Source organism: Cetorhinus maximus, chromosome 16 (genome assembly GCF_964194155.1).
Source record: "Cetorhinus maximus chromosome 16, sCetMax3.hap1.1, whole genome shotgun sequence".
Classification (NCBI taxonomy): domain Eukaryota; kingdom Metazoa; phylum Chordata; class Chondrichthyes; order Lamniformes; family Cetorhinidae; genus Cetorhinus; species Cetorhinus maximus.
In genome coordinates this window covers 76,158,113-76,176,235 of record NC_135894.1, presented here as the reverse complement: position 1 = coordinate 76,176,235, position 18,123 = coordinate 76,158,113, and the positions used below count along the sequence as shown (strand labels likewise).

Here is an 18,123-nt window from a genome sequence, read left to right as displayed (position 1 = left end):
AATTATCTGCCATTTCCATGTTCCCCGCTATCAATTCTCCAGTCACATCCTCCAAGGGTCCCACGCTGACTTTAGTCACTCATTATTTTTATATACCTGTAGAAGCTCTTGCTGTTTGTTTTTATATTTCTTGCCAATTTACTTTCATTATCAATTTTCTCCCTGTTTATTAGCTTTTTAGTCATCCGCTGCTGGTTCCTAAACCTCAAGGACTCCTGTTTCTCTCTTATGTAAAGCTAGGGTAGAAGTTAAAAGCAAAGTTCATTACATTTTCTAGTTCATGATGAGAGCAGAAAGTGGCAGAATGTAGCAGAAAAAAGAAGTCCGGGAAGGGACCCAAGTGGGACTGCAACAAAGAATGTTCCATGTATCTCAAGAATAGGGAGAATAACTAGGACCTGTTGTTAATGTTGAAATTGTGCTACAAAAGAATGCATGATTTAAGTTGGTAATTAAGCATAGCTGTCTCGAACTGGGTATGAATTAGGGAATCATTGCAAGAGTATATAAACCAGTTCACTCTTGGTGTCTGGGAGAGTTTGTGACTTTACTTTGTTGTCTTGAAAATAAACTTGTTTTAAGGTAGAGGCTAGCTTCAGACTCATTTATCCTCAACACCTGTAGGGGTTCTCATGGTAACACCTATGATTTGGAGAAAGTGAGTAGAATTAAAGGAAAAGTTATTTAATGTGAGACTGGGGAGTGGGTGGGTCTCTGTTCAAGGAAAATGTGGAAAGCCATTCTGGTGGGGGATGGAGGTATATAGGGATTGAATGTCTATGGTGAAAAGGAAAAGGGTAGAGAAAGAAATCGAGAAACGGTTAAAATAGCAGTGTGTCAGAAGAATTGCGGATGCAAGTCTGAGTGCCTGGAGAAGGAGTGGAAAAAATTAAGTTGAGATAAGCAATAGGATCCAAAGAGCAGGAATAGACTAGAACATTGGGCTGACAGGGACAGTTCTATTTGTGGATCTTTTGAAGGAAGTAGAAATGGGTTGTGTAAGGTTGGGGTCTATTAGTTTGGAGGCCATAGTGTGAAGATCTCCAGAGATGCCATTGATTGCCTGGGATGATGTTTGGTGGTGGAGTCATAGTTCAAGGGGAGATAGGAGGAGATGTTGGAGAGTTGGTGTTCAGCCTTTGTGAGGTAGAGGTCTTATCGTCAAGCAACCAGAGCTCCCTTGTCAGCAGGCTTAATGACAATGTTAGAGTTGCACCTGAGAGAATGGAGTACTGCAAGTTCAGAAAGAAATGTAAAGCAAGTGAGAGGAGTAGAGAAATTGAGATGGATAGCATCACATCACCTGTGAAAAGATCGAGGTAAGGTTGAATAGGGCCAAAGGAGTAATTGAAGAAGGGAAAGTGGTAGAAGAAGAGCTCACATGATGTCAGTCTCAAGATTCTCTCAGGCTGGTGTATATGAGCATTGAGCTGAGGCCTTTGCTGAGGATCAATTGTTTGGGGTCACAGAGGGAATGGTCAGAAGGAACGGTGAACATGTGACAAAGGAGATTAGAATGAGGGATGGGGTCAGATAAAAATGAAGGGAGAAGAAGGATCAGGAGGGGTGCGGGTATTTAAGATTCATTAAAGCTTCTGATCCTTGATATTTGAAAAGGAAGAAAACTTTTGTTGAAATGCTGGATGAGGTGAAAGGTGAAATGGAACCAAAGTTAAGGACAGCTCTGAAACAGTGAGTTAATGCTGCTGATGAGAACAATTGAAATTGCAAAATCTTTCAGTTGAGCAAGATGAATGTTGCATAACTGAAGATTTTAGTATCATTCCATTAACTTTCTGAATTTTTTTTCCCGCCACCTGCAGCAATACAGATGGATGCATAATCGCCGTGTTTACGCTGAGAGCTTTGCAGATGCAGACTACAATTTCAGGGACATGGATATGTGTCTAAATACCACACAGCTTTCCATTGATGTTGCTGTCTTTATCACAGATTCATCCTCCAATAAACTGTCAATGTTCCTTGCTATCAACTACTGCAGAAAAAGTTCTGCAAGATTTCTCTTTGCTCTATGAAAAGCATCTGCAAATTCAAACCATTTTCACAATTTTCTTCCCTTTACCCATTTCATCTTATGTATATAATGCACAGTAGGTGTAATTTCCACTTTGTTACCAATCCCCTAAAAAGGGCTTTGAAGCACTTACTTCCTATGTGTTCTGTTACATTTGTTGTGATATTATCTGAATTGGTCCATTGAATCTATGGTGATGCGTACTGGTAATTACATGATGTCAATTTCAAATGTTCCATCATGCTCCATTGGCAAAAGATCTATGTTGGTAGAATGAAGAACATTGAAAAAAGTGTTCTTTAATTAAGTTTTGTTTGCCATCAAAAAAATTGAAAATTTTGCAATTACTTTAAAAATCCTTCTGAGTGAATGTGTTCTATAAGCTACTTGGACAATACCAATGTCTCTATTTTACCTCTACGAACAATTGCAAAAGCATCTTCATTTGCAATGGAATTACATGTTCTTTCAATTTGACATGTTTCTTGAGGATTTTATTTTTGGGGCATTTGAGCAATCTGTTATAGACTTATACCAAAGAAATTCTTTGCTGTTATCAAAGATAAAGTAATAATTACAAAATATGCACCTAAAGTACAGCATTATGTTGGTTGACCTGATCTGCCATTATATCTTCAGTATTTCTACTACAACCATTACCACTGACATTTACTGTCTCCCACCTTCTACCCTATCCCAGACCTTCTCTTTTGTTTTTCCTCCCCTCCCCCTCCCCCGTTCAATGGCATTAAACCCATCACATTTACACTTGCCTTCAGTTCCGATGAAGTCATATTCGACTCAAATCATTAACTCTGTTTCTCCACAGATGCTGCCAGGCCTGCTGAGTATTTCCAGCATTTTCTGTTATTATAAAAAGTGAAGCATACTGAGAGTCATCTCTGCACAGAAGCAGATCCTGAGCCCTGTGCATGTAAGAAACAAGGTGCATGTTCAATTACAGGAAAGATGGATGAGGGCAGGGGAATAATAAAATTGAGGGGGGGAGAGGGGGGGGGAGTAGAAGAGAGCCAAAAGTGTCATGTGGGTGAACGGGGATAAGAGTGCTAGTCTGGTGGGGGTGTAGGAGAGTGGCAGCATAAACCAGGGAGAACGTGACAATTTAACAGCTTTAATAGGAGAACAAACACTGCAATATGGGTAAAAGAAAATCCCTGGTATTACTCACACATATGATGTGCCTGCAGTTTACTGTGCCAACAGCTACATTTGATAAGTGGAGGTGTTTCTTTCAGGGTGGGGTAGGAGCTGAGGGTTTTTTTTTAAAAAGCTGGGCTTTGATGCTGCCATGTGCACAGAGCCAGTGAGGGCAGAGCTCCTTCTGCTGGCTGCTCACTTCCTGCGTCCTCAGGTTCCCCTGGAAATACAGGTAGTTTCATCTTCAGCGTAGCGGTTTCGACATTTCTCGAGAAACCACCCCCCCCCCCCCGCCCATTAAATTTAAAACAAGCAGTCAACCTGGCGCACGATGGTGTGTCAGCCGGGCTCGGAGCTTTGCTGCCGGCCTCTGCGCTCCTGTCCCTGGTTTATTAAAGTTGGGGGTGGCTGGGTTTGTGTGGAATGTGCTGCCGGCCCCCCCGCTCCAGTGTCGGCGCCGCGTTGCTCGGGGAGAAGGAGGAGGAGCGGGGGCCGGGAATCGAACTCAGGTACTGGGAACGGGAGGGAATCTCACTCTCACTCGCCGACTGTCGGGGCAACAGGGCTGGAAACCACCTCCTCGTCTCCCAGGGGGGGGTATGTTTCACCCTCCTGCCCCTCCGGTTTGAAGCGTGCCTTTTCCCAGTGCGCCGGTAATGAGGCCGCTGAGGGGCGATTAGTCCAGGTCTTGAAAGAGACCCCCCACCCCTCCCCCCCCACCACCAAGTGACCGACCAGATCCCAACGCAAAAGATGCATCAAAATACATGTTGCAAAACTTAGTACGAAAGTCATTTTGGTTCCTTGGGGAAGCGACTTACTCCTTCTGTGTCATTTTCATATCCAAATGCATAATTTACAAACTGTTCTTTTGACACCTTGTGGAAATTATTTTTTGCTCCTCTCAACCTGATGTTTTGGAGAATTACATCTGCACGTGTTGCGCACGGTAATGTTGCACCTATCTGGCAACTCCTCTAGGAGGTATTACAGTATTAAAAAAAGAACATGTGCTACGAGCTGGCTCCTTTTAAATGGACCAATGGTTATTGGGATGAGGTGGAGCCGACTGCCTCCCCGAACTGTTACTGGGATAACTAGAGAGGAATCCGCCCAGCTCCAGTGGGACAACCAATCCCTCCCATGGTAGCAAAAAGGGAATTGTGAAGGTTGTAATAGCCCCCACTGGTTGTAGATGGTATGAGAACAGCTAATTCTAGTGCAGAGTTTCTTTCCACATTTGTAGTTAATTTTATTCCACAATTACAATAATGGCAAAATAAATCAAAATTCAACTCCTGTTGTATGTATATATTGTTGGATTTGGTGCAGTGGGACCTCAATGCAGAGGAGGAAGAAGGTGATCCATTTTGTTGTTTCACCTCCGTAGCTGGTGAGTGTTTCCCCTTGGTCTCTAAACTAGGAAACTAACTTGCTATCACCTATACTTTACTAAATTAGTAACTAACTAATCAAATAAATAAAAATGTTGACTAACGTGGCAGGGCGGGTGGGTTTTTAAAAATCATTCAAAGGATGTGGGCTTCGCTGGCTGGGTCAGCATTTATAGCCAATTCCTAATTGCCCTTGAGTAGGTAGTGGTGAGCTGCCGCCTTGAACCGCTGTGGTCCGTGTGGTGTAGGTATACACATAGTGCTGTTAGGAATGGGAGTTCCAGGATTTTGACCCAGTGACTGAAGGAACGGCGATATATTTATTATAACCCCCCAGGATGTTGATAGTGGGGGAACTTGGCGATGGAATGCCATTGAATGTCAAGGGACAATGGTTAGATTCTCTCTTGTTGGAGATGGTCATTGCCTGGCACTTGTGTGGCACGAATGTTACTTGCCACTTGTTAGCCCAAGCCTGGATGCTGTTCAGGTCTTGCTGCATTTGGACATAGACTGCTTCAGTATCTGAGGAGTTGCGAATGGTGCTGAACATTGTGCAATCATCAGCGAACATCCCCACTTTTGATCTTATGATGGAAGGAAGGTCAGTGATGAAGCAGCTGAAGATGTTTGGGCCTAGGACACTGCCCTGAGGAACTCCTGCAGTAATGTCCTGCAACATAATTGCAACATATGAGAATTTGTGGAGAGCATTGCGATCCCAGGCAAACCACCTCTGTGAAAGTTCGGCTCCAGAGGCAGAGATGGGGGAGAGTTACCCGGAAGCTTGGTTCCGGAAGGCAATCACACCCCTTAGTTTAAGTAGAACTTTAAAATTTGTCAATGATCAGGGACAGGCGTGTGCGATTGCGCGTTTGGGGATCCAGGGTTTAGTAATGGAGCCTCGGCCCTTGACTTTTATCAACAAGAACGAGGTACTTGCTACTTGTGTGGATGAGAGTAAGGTCTACAGTGTGGAAGGGTAAACTGACCATAGCACAAGAGTGCAGAGCACATTTAAGGAGGGGGGAGGGGCAGTGAAAAGGAATGTGGTCATGAGAGGGAACAGTATGCTGTCGTCATGGGGATAAATAAGTTCTCTGCAGCTGTGACTGGCAGTTTTGAAGGGTGTGTTGCCTACCAGGTGCCAGGTTTAAAGACATATCCTTAGGACTGGAACCGAATTGGGAGGGGAAGGATCCATTTGTTATGTTCACGGAAGAACCAACAACATAGGTAGAACTAGGAATGATGTTCTGCTGAGAGAGTTTGAGGATTTGCGGTCCAAATTAACACGCGATACCTCAAAAGTAATAATCTCTGGATTGTGACCTGAGTCATGGGCCGAGTGGCAAAGGATCAAGGAGACGAGAGAGTTAAATGCATGGTTCAAAGATCGGTCTGGGAATAAGGAGCTTTGATTCATGGACACTGGCACTAGTACTTGGGAAATAGGGAGCTGTTCCATTGGGATGGGCTCTACTTATCCCAGGGATCAGTGTCCTGTTGAATTTTTTAACTAGGGCTGTGGGTAGGGCTTTAATCTAAGAGAGATGGGAGAGGTCAGGTGAAGGGAGATTTGGAAATCCAAAGAGAAAGTCGAGACATCACAGCAATGTAATGATTTGGATAAACACAAGCAGAGTGGGACAGGAAGGGACAGAGCCTAATGATAATAGTGCATCAGGTGATATGCCCATGCAAAGAATAGTGGTTAAAAAAAATAAAATTGAAGGCTTTCTCTCTCAATGCATGAGACATTTGTAACAAACGAGTGGTACAATAGAGATAAATGAGTTTATAAACACCATTATGGAGAGATGGTTACAAGGTGACTAAGTTTGGGAAATGAATATTACAGGGTACACAACATTTCAGAAAGAGACAGATTGGAAAAGGAGGAAGAGTAGACATGATAGCAAAGGATGACATAAGGACAATTGTATAAAAGGTTCTTGGCTCAGAAAGTAAGGAGACAGAATCAGTCTGATGGAAACTAGGAATAACAAGGAGCCTGAAAACACTGGTGGGAGTAGTTTATAGGCCCCTTAAAAGTATTTTAAAAATTATTTAACGGGATGTGGGCTTCACTAACTAGGCCAGCATTTATTTTCCATCCCTAATTGCCCTTGAGAAGGTGGTGGTGAGCTGCCTACCTGAACCGCTGCAGTCCATATGGTGTAGGTACATGTACAGTGCTGTTAGGGAGGAAGTTCCAGGATTTTGACCCAGTGACAGTGAAGGAACAGCGATACAGTTCCAGGTCAGGATGGTGTGTGTCCTGGAGGGGAACTTGCATTCCCATGTGTCTGCTGCCTTTGTCCTTCTAGGTTGCGGGTTTGGAAGGTGCTGTTGAAGTTGCTGAGGTGCATCTTGTAGATGGGACACACTGCTGCCACTGTGTGTCGGTGGTAGGGGGAATTAATGTTTAAGGTGTTGGATGAGGTGGCAATCAAGCAGACTGCTTTGTCGTGTCTTGAGTGTTGTTGGAGTTGCACTCATCCAGGCAAGTGGGGGAGTATTCCATCACACACCTGACTTGTGCCTTGCAGATGGTGGACAGGCTTTGGGGAGTCAGGTGGCGAGTTACCAATAGCAGAATTCCCAGCTTCTGGCCTGCTCTTGGAGCAACAGTATTTACATGGCTAGTCAAGCTCAGTTTCTGGTTAATGGCAACCCCCAGAATATTGATAGTGGGGGATTCAGCGATAGTAATGCCATTGAATGTCAAGTGGGGATGGTCACGGATGATTGTGCAATGTTCACCATTTGCGACTCCTCAGATTCTCTCCTTTTGAAGATGGTCATTGCCTGGCACTTGGTGTGGGTGTGAATGTTACTTGCCGCTTACCAGCCAAAGCCTGAATGTTGTTCAGTTCTTGCTGCATATGAACATACACTGCTTCAGTATCTGAGGATTTGCAAATGGTGCTGAACATGGTCACTGATGATTGCACAATCTCCACATCTGATCTTATGATGGAAGGAAGGTCACTGATGAAGCAGTTGAATATGGCTGGGCCTAGAACACTACCTTGAGGAACTCCTGCAGCGATGTCCCGGGACTGAGATGATTGACCACAAACAACCACAGCCATGTTCCTTTGTGCTAGGTCTGATTCCAACCAGTGGAGAGTTTTCCCCCTATTCCCATTGACTTTAGTTTTGCTAGGACTCCTTGATGCCATACTCATTCAAATGCTGCCTTGATGTCAACAGCAGTCACTCTCGCCCCACCTCGTGTCCATGTTTGGATCAAGGCTGTAATGAGGCCAGGGTTCTGGCTGAATTGAAACTGAGCATCTGGGTTGCTTAATAGCACTGGCGGCAACACCTTCCATCACTTTGGATAGGACGTACCTGGGCAATTTCCACATTGCCAGGTAGATACCAGCGTTGTAGCTGTATCGGAACAGCTAGGCTAGGGGCAAGGCTAGTTCTGGAGCCCAAGTCATCAGTACTATTGTTATTCCTAGTTTCCATCCATACTGTTTCAGTTGTATTGCTGGTATGCTGTCAGGACCCATAACACTTGCAGTATCCAGTGCCTTCAGCCATTTCTTGATATCATGTGGAGTGAATCAAATTGGTTGAAGACTGGCATCTGTAATGCTGGGAACCTCAGGAGGAGGGAAACGGATCCTCCACTCAGCACTTCTGGCTGAAGATGGTTGCAAGTACTTCAGTCTTCTCTTATGCATTAATGTGCTGGGCTCTACCATCATTGAGGATGGGGATATTTGTGGAGACTCCTCCCCCAGGTTTGTTGTTTAATTGTCCACCACCATTCACAATTGAATTTGGCAGGACTGCAGAGTTTAGATCTGATCCATTGATTGTGGGATTGCTTTACTTTATCAATCACATGCTGCTTACACTTTTTGGCATGCAAGTCGTCCTGAGTTGTAGCTTCACCAGGTTGACACCTCATTTTTAGGTGTGCCTGGCATGGCCCCTGCACTCTTCATTGAACCAGGATTGATCCTCTGGCTTGATGGTAATGGTAGAGTGGGAGATATGCTGGGCCATGAGGTTACAGATTGTGGTTGAATACAATTCTCTGTTGCTGATGGCCCACAGCATCTCATGGCGCCCAGTCCTGAGTTGCTAGATCTGTTTAAAATCTATCCAATCTAGCATAGTGATAGTGCCACGCAACACAGAGGGTAGCCTCAATGTGAAGATGAGACTTTGTCTCCACAAAGACTGTACAAGGTGGCCACTCCTACTGATACTGTCATGGACGGATGCATCCGTGACAGGTAGCATGGTAAGGGTGAGGTACGTAGGTTTTTCCCACTTGGATCCCTCACTACTTGCCGCAGACCCGTCGAGCAGCTAGGTCCTTTAGGACTCAGCCAGCTCAGTCAGTAATGGTGCTACTGAGCCACTCCTGGTGAAGTACATTGAAGTTCCCCACCCAGAGTGCATTCTGTGCTACCCTCAGTGCTTCCTCCCAAGTAATGTTCAGCATGGAGGAGTACTGATTCATCAGCTGAGGTGGGGCATAGTTTGTAATCAGTAGGACATTTCCTTGCCCATGTTTGACTTGATAGCATGAGACTTCATGGAGTCCAGAGACAATTTTGAGGACTCTCAGCGCAATTCCCTTCTGACTGCATACCACTGTGCTGCCACCTCTGGTGTGTCTGTTCTGCCAGATGGACAGGACACACCCAGGGACGTTGATAGTGGTGTCTGGGACGTTGTCTGTAAGGTATGGTTCCAGGAACATGACCATATTAGGCTGTTGCTTGACTGGCCTGTGGGACAGCACTTCCAATTTTGGTGTAAGCCCCAGATGTTAATAAGGAAGACTTTGCAGGGTCGGCAGGGCTGGGTGTGCCGTTGTCATTTCCAGTGCCTAGTATTTAGCATTTAAACTGTTGGATAGAATACTAAGCAAGAAATTATTGGGGGTTTGCAATAAAAGCACTGTAATAATTGTGGGGTCTTATAATCTTCATGTAATAAATTGGGCAATTCAAACTGGCAAAGGTGGTCTTGAAGATGAGGTTGTAAAATGCTTTTGTGACAGCTTCCAAGAACAATACATTGTGGAACCAACTAGGAACAAAATTATTTTACATCTAGTATTATGTATTGAGAAAGAGTTAATTAATAATCTCATAGTAAAAGATCCTCTGGGAAAAAGTGATCATAATACAATTAATTCCATATCAAATTTGAGAGCAATATGCTCAAGTCCAAAACAAGGAGCTTAAATTTAAACACTGACAATTACATGTGTAAGAGGGGAGACTTGTCTAAGGGTTATTGGACAAATAGACTGAATGGTATTGCAGTAAATAACCAGTGGGAAGCATTTAAAGAAACAATTCAAAATGTTAAACAAAAACACATTCCATTGAAAAAAAACTCAGTGAGAAAGATCCATCCATGGCTTACTGGGGAAGTTCACGATGTATTAGATTCAAAGAAGAGCTTTATAATGTTGCGAAAGAGAGCTATAAGCCTGAGGATTTAGAAAGCTTTAGAAACCACCAAAAGTTTGATAAATAGGGAAAAAACAGGATATGAGAGTAAACTAGTCAGGAATATGAAAATTGACTGAGCTTTTACCAGCAAACATTGGTTCCTTAGAGACAGAGACAGGAGAAATTATAATGGGAATGAGGAAATGACAGACAGTAAAAGACACAAATTACATACTAGAAATAGAGGGTGACCAAGGAACTCACCAAGGCTCCTTAAACAGCAGCTTCCAAACCCACAACTACTACCATCTAGAAGGACATGGGCAGCAGACACATGGGAACACCACCACCTGCAAGACATAGCATGATTTAATGAAAGAGAAATCATGTTTGACATTTATTTGAGTTTTTTGCTCACCACCACCTCAAGTGCAATCAGGGATGGGCAATAAATGTTGGTCTTGCCAGTGATGCTAACTTCCCAAGAGCAAGTATAAAAAACAGTAGGATAAATAAAGGGGAGCCAGTAAATGTAATATGCTTGGATTTCCGAAATGGATTTCATGGGGTGTCACACAAACGGTTAATAGGCAAGAGAAGGGTTCATGGAGTTGGGAGTAATAGCTTGGATGGAGGATTGGTTAACAGACAGAAAGTAGAGAGTAGGGATAAATGGGGCATTTTCAAGTTGGCAGGTTGTAACTAGTTGGGTGCCACAAGGCAATGGCCTCAACTATTTTCAATCTATGTTAATGACTGAGCCAAAGAGACAGAGAGTAGTGTATCCAAATTTGATGATACATTCTCACCTGGCTTGTAAACTGTGAGGAGTACACAAGGAGGCTGCAAACAGATATAGATAGGGTAAGTAAGTAGAAAACAAGATGAAAGATGGAATTTAAAGTGGGGAGTGTGAGGTTATTCACTTTGGTAATAATAGAAAAGCAGAATATTTTTAAAAAGTTGTGAAACCTATAAATGTTGATGTTCAGAGACATTTGGATGGACTCTTCAAGGAATACAAAGTTAACAAGCAGGAAAAGCAAGCAATAAGGAATGCAAATGGCATGTTGGCCTTTATTGCAAGGGAATTGGGGTACAAGAACAAGGAAGTCATGCTACAGTTGTACAGGCTTTGGTGAGACCACAACTGGAGAACCATGCAGTTTTGGTCTCTGTGTTTAAAGAAGGATATACTTGCATTGGAGGTGGTTCAGTGAAGGTTCCTGGGATGAGAAGGTTGTCCTATGATAAGAGACTGAGTAAATTAAGCCTAAATTCTGGAGTTCAGAAGAATATGAGGCGAGCTTCTTGAAACTTGGAAGATTCTGAAGAGGCTTGACAGGATAGATGCTGAGAGGTTGTTTTCCCTTGGCTGGAAAATCTAGAAAATAGGGCTCAACCTCAAGATAAGGGCCAAATATTTAGAATTGAGATAAGGGGAAATTTCTTCACTCAGAGGATTGTGAATCCTTCACTCCAGAGAATTGTGGGTGCTCAGTCTCAAATATACTCAATGATGAAGAGACAGATTTTTGGTGTCTTAGAGAATCAAGGGATATGGGGAGCAGGTGGTAATATTGAGTTGAGGCAGAAGGTCTGCCATGATCGTATTGAACGGCAGAGTAGGTTCAAAGAGCCATACGGTCTACTTCTGCTCCTAACTCTTAGGTTATTAAATGTTAAAAGTCTCTGGCGACTGCTCTGACCTTGTGTACATGGTAGATGTTGAGTAAAACCTATAACTTGCAGTGTTGCAAGTTCTCTTTAAGCTATCAATTTCCTGCTAAAATGCAGCTGAAAAGTGAGGCCCTCTTGCATATGTGTCTGGAAAATTCTAGCATAAATCACAAAAAATAACATGGTATGTAATTTCCATGTATAAGAACATAAGGAAGCAAGCTGTCCTAGTGTCTTGTGGTAAAGATGGGTGCAACTGAGCAGTGTATGCCAGAAGGCCACCAGTGCGCTGGCACTCTCCCATTATCACTGTAGTTTCACTCTTGGCACCTGCTGCCCTCTCCAAGCTCACCTCTTTCATAAAATCCAGCTCCTGATCTCTTGATTCCCTCTAACCTCAACTACTGAGACTTAACAATCTCTTCACAGAATCACAGAGTGCAGAAGAGGCTCTTCGGCCCATCGAGTCTGCACCGACACGTGAGAAACACCTGACTTACCTGCCTGATCCCATTTACCAGCCCTTGGCTTGAATGTTATGATATGCCAAGTGCTCATCCAGGTACTTTTTAAAGGATGTGAGGCAACCCGCCTCCACCACCCTCCCAGGCAGCGCATTCCAGACCGTCACCACCCTCTGGGTAAAAATGTTTTCCTCACATCCCCCTAAACCTCCTGCCCCTCACCTTGAACTTGTGTCCCCTTGTGACTGACCCTTCAACCAAGGGGAACAGCTGCTCCCTATCCACCCTGCCCATGGCCCTCATAATCTTGCATACCTCGATCAGCTCACCCCTCAGTCTTCTCTGCTCCAACGAAAACAACCCAAGTCTATCCAACCTCTCTTCATAACTTAAATGTTTCATCCCAGGCAACATCCTGGTGAATCTTCCCTGCACCCCCTCCAGTGAAATCACATCCTTCCTATAATGTGGCGATCAGAACTGCACACACTACTCCAACTGTGGCCTCACCAAGGTTCTATACAACTCCAACATGACCTCCCTACTTTTGTAATTTATGCCTCGATTGATAAAGGCAAGTGTCCCATATGCCTTTTTTACCTCCCTACTAACATGCCCCTCCGCCTTCAGAGATCTATGGACACACACGCCAAGGTCCCTTTGTTCCTCAGCAGTTCCTAGTGTCATGTCATTCATTGAATGCTTCCTTGTCAAATTATTCCTTCCAAAGTGTATCACCTCACACTTTTCAGGGTTAAATTCCATCTGCCACTTATCTGCCCATTTGACCATCCCGTCTATATCTTCCTGTAGCCCAAGACACTCAACCTCACTGTTAAACACCCAGCCAACCTTTGTGTCATCCGCAAATTACTAATCCTACCCCCCACATAGTCATCTATGTCGTTTATATAAATGACGAATAAAAGGAGACCCAACATAGATCCCTGTGGTACGCCACTGGTCACTGGCTACCAGTCACTGTCATCACCCTCTGTCTCCTACAACTAAGCCAATTTTGAATCCACCTTATCAAATTACCCTGTATCCCATGTGCATTTGCTTTCTTTATAAGTCTCCCATGTGGGACCCTGTCAAAGGCTTTGCTGAAATCCATACAAACTAGATCAATTGCATTACCATCATCTACACACCTGGTCACCTCCTCAAAAAATTCAATCAAATTTGTTAGGCATGACTTCCCTCTGACAAGGCCACACTGACTATCCCTGATCAAACCTTGCCTCTCCAAGTGGAGATAGATACTCTCCTTCAGAATTTTCTCCAATAGTTTCCCTACCATTGACATGAGACTCACTGTTCTGTATTTCCCTGGCTTATCTCTACAACCCTTCTTAAATAGTGGAACCACATTAACTGTTCTCCAATCATCAGGCACCTCCCCTGTGGCCAGAGAGGAGTTAAAAATTGAGACAGAGCCCCTGTGATCTCCTCCCTTGCCTCCCCCAGCAGTCTGGGACACAAATCATCCGGACCTGGAGATTTGTCCACTTTTAAGCCTGCCAACATCTCCAATACCTTGTCACCCCCTATATTAATTTGCTCAAGAACCTCGCCGTCTCTCTCCCCGAGTTCGATACCTTCATCCTCATTCTCTTGGGTGAAGATGGATGTGAAGTATTCGTTCAACACTCTACCGATGTCCTCTGGTTCCACCCTTAGATTGCCCCCTTGGTCCCTAATGGGTCCTACTCTTTCCCTGGTTATCCTCTTCCCATTGATATACTTAGAATATCTTGGGATTTTCTCTACTTTTACCAGCCAGAGCTTTCTCATATCCCCTCTTTGCTCTCCGAACTGCTTTCTTAAGCTCCACCCTGCACTTTTTGTACTCCACTAATGCCTCTGCTGATTTGCTCCCCTTGTACCTGCTAAAAGCACCCCTTTTTCTTCTCATCGAATCCTGAATATCTCTGGTCATCCATGGTTCTCTGGGCTTGTTACTCCTTCCCTAAAGGGAACATGTTGAGCCTGTACCCTCCCCATTTCCTTTTTGAACGCCCCCCTCTGGTCTTCTGTAGATTTCCCCACAAGTAGCTGTTCCCAGTTTACCTAAGCCAGATCCTGCCTTATTTTACTAAAATCTGCTCTCCCCCAATCCAAAACATTTTTTTGCAATTTGTCTATTTCTTTGTCGATAACAAGCTTAAATTGTACCATGTTGTGGTCGCTATCACTAAAATGCTTCCCCACCACCACCTCAGCCACCTGTCCAGCTTCATTCCCCATAATTAGGTCCAGCACTGCCTCATCCCTTGTTGGACCCTCTACATATCGACCTAAAAAGTTCTCCTGTACACATTTCAAGAAATCCACACAATCCAAGCCCTTAACACTATGTCTATCCCAATTAATGTTGAGAAAGTTGAAATCATCTAATATAATTACCCTATTGTTATTGTTTTTACACACCTCTGCAAATTATGCACATATGTGCTCCTCAATTTCCCACTGACTATCTGGGGGTCTATAATAAGCACCTAATAATGTGGCTGCCCCTTTTTTATTCCTAAACTCTACCCACAAAGCTTCATTCGATGCCCCCTCCAAGATATCATCTCTCCTTACTGCAGTAACTGACTCCTTAACTAATAATGCAATGCCTCCTCCTCTTTTACCCCCTCCCCTGTCTTGCCTGAAGATCCTATATCCCGGAATGTTGAGCTGCCAATCCTGCCCCTCCTTCAACCACATCTCTGTGATGGCTACTATATCACAATTCCTTGTGTCAGTCCTCATCCTTAACTCATCCGTTTTACCTGTAATACTCCTGGCATTAAAGTAGAGGCCATCCAGCCTTGCCCTACTCCCTTGAAACTTAATGCAACTGTACTCCCTCTGACTTGATTGTTTTACTGTATTATGATGTGTCCCTATTCTGCTAACATTCTGTGTTCCCTCCCCCTGCTGAATTAGTTTAAACTCCTCCCAACAGCACTTGCAAACCCGCCTGCAAGGATGTTAGTCCCGCTCTGGTTCAGATGTAGACCGTCCCGCTTGTACAGGTCCTACCTTCCCCAGAAACGGCCCCAGTGATCCAGGAATCTAAAACCCTCCCTCCTGCACCAACTCTTAAGCCACGTATTCATCTGCGCTATTCTCCTATTTCTGAGCTCGCTAGTGCGTGGCACTGGGAGTAATCCAGAGATTACAACCCGAGAGGTCGTGCTTTTTAGTCTACTGCCTAACTCCCAGAATTCTTGATGCAAGACCTCATCCCTCTTTCTACATATGTCATTGGTACCGACATGTACCATGACCTCTGCCTTATCACCCTCCCCCTTTAGGATGCCCTGCAGCCATTCAGTGACATCCTGGACCCTGACACCAGGGAGGCAACACACCATCCTGGAGTCACGTTGACGGCCACAGTAGTGCCTATTTCTCTTCCTCCCTTCCCATACAGACAGGCTGCTTGTGGTGCCAGAAGCTTGGCTCTGTCCGCATTCCCTGGAGGAACCAGCGCCCTCATCAGCCTCCAAAATGGAATACTGATTTGCAAGTGGGACCCCAGGTGACTCCTGAACTACCTGCCTTTTTCTCTTGGACTGCCTGATGATCACTCATTCCCTTCCTTCCTCAAGTCCCTTCAGCTGCGATGTGACCACCTCTCTAAACGTGCTATCCACAATGCCCTCAGACTCGCGGATGCTCCAGTGTCCCCAGCCGCCGTTCCAGCTCTGAAACCCTAGCTTCCAGGAGCTGCAGCTGGACACACTTCCTGCACACATGCTGGTCCCGGGCACTGGAAATGTTCCCGGCTTCCCACATGGAGCACACCACAGCTTTGAGCTCTCCTGCCAAGACTTATCCCTTTAAATTAAACCTTTTAAATCAATTACTCTAGGGCCCTTCTTTCCTGATCCTCGTTACTACAGAATATACAAACTATAAACCACAAAAAGACCTTAAATTATAAGGGATACCTGACCTTACCCACTGCTTACCAGTCTTTCCTCTCCCTTGCAGCCTCTACTGCTGCAGCAGGTCAAGACCACTCTCTGAAGATTTAAGAAGTTGGATAGCAAAGAAAAAATGCAAATAGCACCTCTTCCCCTCCGCACCGAATTCCCACTGTGCACCAAATTGCCAATACCCACACTCACTCTGGCTGTGTCTCACTCAGGATGAGGTCTCTCCCCTGTCCGTGTGCAATATTAATAACTCCATTTGCTCTGGTCGTCTTTCGAGACTGCCGTAATTATTCCACACTTCAGAGTTTTGGCTCAACCAATCTGCAGTCACAACCTGGCATGTTTTGCTAGTCTTGCTTTCCTTTCTAAAGTCCTTGAGTATCTTTTTGCTTCCACCTTCCTTAAAACTAATCCCTTCAGATCAGTAGCCAAGTACTGCAGATGCTGGAAAACTGAAGTAAAAACAGAAAATGTCGGAAATACTCAGCAGGTCTGGCAGCATCTGTGGAAAAAAAAACAAAGTTAATGTTTCAGGGCGATAACCTTTAATCAGAACTAGCCTTCAGTTTAGTGTCCACCTTGTTCAGAGTACTGACATTGCTCTGGTCAAAGTCACAAATTACATCTATCAACAGCTGCTGCACTAAGTATCCCTCCTTTTTCTCCTTGATATTTTTTCCATGTTTGATATGGTCATCCATACCATTTTCCTCCTTTGCCATTCTCTCATTATAGTAGATATGCACAAGTTTAGCACTTTTTTATATTGCTTAGTTGTTTCACTTTTGTTTAATAAGAGTAACCTCATGCTGTCTTATTTTTAACTTGGGTGTCAGCTGTGCTGAACTTTGCTATGGAATTTGGATAATCCCATTGTTTTATCAGTGGAACTATGGGGACAAGCTCTTTGCACTTACTGGATTGAACCTAACTTCCTAAATCAAACAGCAAATTTGTATGGTCATATTTGTGATGTTATTTGTTCAGTGAGTGTGGAGAATGTATATATTTAATGTAACTGATTTGTTCACATCCGTTTGGCTGCATTTCTACAATATAAATGCGCCTAAGACATATTAGAATTTACATTACCGCCCAGATTTATGAAGAGAAGGACAGAAATGTGACAAAGTTGTGATATTTAATATTAGGTTTTAGGATACTTCTGCTGCTTGCATAAGGAAGCTTGAAAGCACTGGTTAAATTCCATGGACACAAGCAGCCTCCGCTGTTTCTCTATGTTTAGGTTACATACCTTCCATTTTGACCATCTTGTTTTAAGGAAAGAACCTCCTCTTTCTCAACACAGACATTTCACTATCTAGTCTATCTTTGAGTAATTTAAATTTCCTAAGAATGTGATTGTATTGTTAATATACACCTCTTTAATTTCATCCTCAATTTCTGTTTCAATATTGTGGCTTATCCTACCTTCTGTTAACTGTGGCTCCAAGGTAGCACTCTTGCCTCTAAGTCAGAAGATTGTGAATTCTAGATCCATCTGAGCCTAAACACCCAGGCGGATACTTCATTACATTACTTTGGGAGTGCTGTAATGTCGGAGGTAGATTGAAGCATTAAATCAAGGCCTGTCTTCCCTCTCCGGTGACCTTAAAAGATCCCTGATCATCATTGGAGGGGGGCAGTGGCGTTCTCCCTGATGTCCTGGCTAATATGTATCCCTAACCAACACCACTGAAACAACCTATGTGATCATTATCATATTGCTGTTTGTGGGACCTTGCTCTGCAGAAATTGGCTTCCATATTTTCTACATTGGAAAGTAAGCAGCAAAAGTACTTAAGTGGCTGTAAAGCACTTGTTAATTGACTGCAAAATGCTTCAGGACATCCTGGTTGTGAAGGGCTGTACAGCCGCAAGTCTCTTTCTCTTTCTTACCTAAACACAGAGCCAACTTTCTCCCAAGTCTCTCCCTTTGCTGCACTCTGTTTTCATTAGTTTGTGCATAGTTGTTAACTACTTGCTTTTTGAAAGGGCGACCTGTGATTTGGCTTTGCA

The 18,123-nt window shown here is 43.9% G+C and overlaps 1 protein-coding gene and 1 long non-coding RNA gene across 4 annotated transcripts in view; both read left to right on the top strand.

Annotated features, from left to right (window-relative positions):
- The window catches only part of LOC144691971 (uncharacterized), a 32,298-nt gene extending 29,787 nt beyond the window's left edge, over positions 1-2,511 (top strand). The window contains exon 4 of the long non-coding RNA XR_013579243.1: positions 1,824-2,511. This is a non-coding gene — a long non-coding RNA (uncharacterized LOC144691971). The remainder of the gene's footprint in view (positions 1-1,823) is intronic.
- Positions 2,512-3,624: 1,113 nt separating this feature from the next.
- Positions 3,625-18,123, top strand: part of cmss1 (cms1 ribosomal small subunit homolog) — a 330,497-nt gene continuing 315,998 nt past the window's right edge. For 2 of the 3 annotated variants that reach the window (XM_078560130.1, XM_078560123.1), the window contains exon 1: positions 3,625-3,702. The gene's annotated coding sequence lies outside the window, so the exon portion shown is untranslated. The remainder of the gene's footprint in view (positions 3,703-18,123) is intronic. The other variant, XM_078560125.1, reaches the window with a different exon arrangement.